Here is a 3,141-nt window from a genome sequence, read left to right as displayed (position 1 = left end):
TATATATATATATATATATATATATATATATATATAAATTATTTATTGATCTAAGTTTTTGCAGTTATTCTCACTGCTGAGCCACAAGGTTGTTTTGCCCTTTGCTTTAGCGGGAGTGTATATGTTTACCCTCAACACACACACCTAGACAAGCAGTGTATGTGGGGGGGGGTGTGCTAGCTATACAGGTATTGTCTAACCGTTTCCAGGAAAACCCCTCGCAAAGACTTTCTAAACTTTCCAGTTTGCATGCTCAACAGAAAAAAAAGCTGCTTGTGTTCTTCATTTGACGTTTTCAACTCATCACAATGATGCTTTGACCTTAAATTTCAAGTTTTGTCTTTACGTATATGTGTTTAAGTGATGAGCGATTGGATGCTCTTTTTATTGGAAAGGTAAAGGCATCTTCATGAAAAGTTTAAATTTAAGACCTACAGCTTGATAGTTGTATGTCTTAGTTAGGACTATTTCATCTGCATTTTTACTTAAAAATTTCTTCGTATGCAAATCTTTTGACATTTTCTGCCCGTTGAAAGTGTTCAGTCTTAAGGATCAGTCACATCAGGGTTCCCAAACTTTGTTCCCAATTCTAATATCTAAAAATATTAAAGTCTAAGCAAATGAAAATGAATTTCTCAAATAACTAAAGAAAGAACAAGTTGTCCACCAACAATATACTGACAAAGTACATGCAAGTAATGTTAAATATGCTTTTTGGTTTGCTCCTACTTGGCACATATTTCAGCTGAAAAATCCGTGTTTTACAGAGCATGTGTTATTCACAGAAAGCTGCGAGGAATGTGCTGCCACTCAGAGTAACCCGAGGATGCCCCGTCCTGTCCCAGTGAATGGATGGAGACTGAAACTTTTAACTATTAAATGCAAATCACAGGTCCACATTTAAAACAAACCATTAACATTCTAACCTAGTGACAAATTAGAGCCACTTGAACATGAATGTTTTGGGTCTGCAGGAGGAAACCAGAGTATCTGGAAATGTTCCATGCATGCAGGGGGAGAACATTATTCTACACTACAAGGCCTCAGGCTGGCAGGTGAACCCGTCTTGCTGTGAGGCGAAAGCTCTAACTGCTGCTCTGCTGTCTATGAGTCATTATACAGTTTCAATGCCCTCCACTATGAACCCCTCCCTGATATGATCAAGATGCTGCTGAGTTTAGTAACGGAGTTGGAGGATTTATAATGCACTGACTTTGACAGACACTCCTACAGTTTGTAGGAAGCTAAAGTATTAAACGTGAATGTCAGATAAATGAAAATATTCCTCGTCAGTCTCCGTCTGTAACGCACAGAAACAAACGGTGTTAAGGTGAAAGTAAACCAAGTGATTTATGAGCAGCAGACAGTTGGAGGCTAGAGGCCAAGCTCTAGGGCTCAAAGTGTCTCTCTGTATTCACCAGCCTATAAATAATCGCACAGACTGATATGAGGAAGGACGACAGTTTGAGATGCAAAATGATAAAAAGACAGAAAGGAGCTCTTCTGATGGGTGGAAGACAACTGATGGAAGATGGGGAGGACCTGAAATTCTGACTTCTTACTGGTTCCAACTCTTGGTCAAACAGAGGAGGGACAAGATGTTTGTCAATTAATTTTGTTTTTTTTACTCCACTGCCTGTCTCAAGATGGGACAATGTCTTCAACAGAGGACAGAGGCCAAGTCCATTCATTCATCTTTTTATTTTATTCATCTTCTTTTCCCTCTTCAGGGGTCACCACAGCGAGTCATCCTCCTCCATCTCTCTCTGTCCTCACTCCAACTACCTCCATGTCCTCTCTAACTGCATCCACATATCTCCTCTTTGTCTTTTTTCCAGGCAGCTGCATTTCTAACATCCTTCTACCAATATACCCCCTCACCCCCCCCTCTGGACGTGTGGTCCAAACCATCTCAGTCTGGCCTCTCTAAATTTTTCTCCCAGTTGTTCAACCTGTGCTGTACCTCGGATGATCTCATTCCTAATCTGATCCATCCTTGTCACTCCTAAGGAGAACCTCAAAGATTGAGTAGCAGGATTTAGATGTTGAATGGATTAATAACCTTGAAGAGGAAACAAAATTAATATTTTACACCAAATTAACTATTCAGGTTACCAAATATAAAAATATTCTATCCATCAATCCGACTTGAAACATTTTGGCAAGTTCAAGCAAACTAAATTTGTCAGTCAATGTTATCACTGAAGTATATACTTTGTCTAATTCTTCACTTAATCTAAGTTTTCTGACTTGCAAAACTATACCTGGGACCAAGAAAGACCGGCCCAGGTGGCCGACATGTAAGTTCATCCACCACCCACTCAGGTGTACAAACACAGCCATCTAGAGTAAAAAAAAAAAAAATAAATAAAACACTTCTGACTCCACAGTGTCCAAATGTGACTAAAGTTATTACTGGACAAAGTGTGAATATGGATGATGATGTTTTTGCCAGTGTGCGCGGGTGTTCATGTGTCTGTTAACAAAATACTGTATGAACCACAGGATGGGTTTTAGGGACACTCGTAAGAAGTAATAATTGCTTTTACATCTACAACTAAGTAACTTTAGGAGTCTGCACAAATACAGATAGCAGCTGACTGAGCCTTAAAAAGACAAAGGTGGCTGTAGTTCTGTTATTCTTCCATATATTAGGTAAAAACTTGGTGTAGCTGAAACTGGTCCCCAACAGCTATTTTGAGTGCCAACAGATTACATAAGAGTTTTGATCATGACTTTACTATGTTGCATTACCCCTGCCTGTTAACAAAATTTCTCATGCACCATCAAGCAACTTTGATTTAAACCTTGGAAAAACAATCATTAGATGTATATGTACAACTGATTCACTTTTGGAGTTGATCTAATTCAAGATGGTTGCCACAGCTAATCCATATCAGACATGACAAACATGGATGCCAAAAAGGGAGCTGAAAATTATGTAACACTTCAACTTGGATTATGTTTCATGTCAAATTCTGTCACTGGGTTGTCATACAGCACCTTTTATATCAGTGAGTTATTTTGATGGAATGGCCAATGTCTGATATTTAACTTTAATGCTAATATCGGCCAATACCGATACCATGCCGACAATATCGTGCATCCCTAACAAAAATAACTATAACTGCCAACAAATTA

Source organism: Nematolebias whitei, chromosome 16 (assembly GCF_014905685.2).
Source record: "Nematolebias whitei isolate Nwh7 chromosome 16, NemWhi1, whole genome shotgun sequence".
Taxonomy (NCBI): domain Eukaryota; kingdom Metazoa; phylum Chordata; class Actinopteri; order Cyprinodontiformes; family Rivulidae; genus Nematolebias; species Nematolebias whitei.
The sequence above is the reverse complement of the archived record's forward strand: the minus strand, read 5'-3'. Positions refer to the sequence as shown.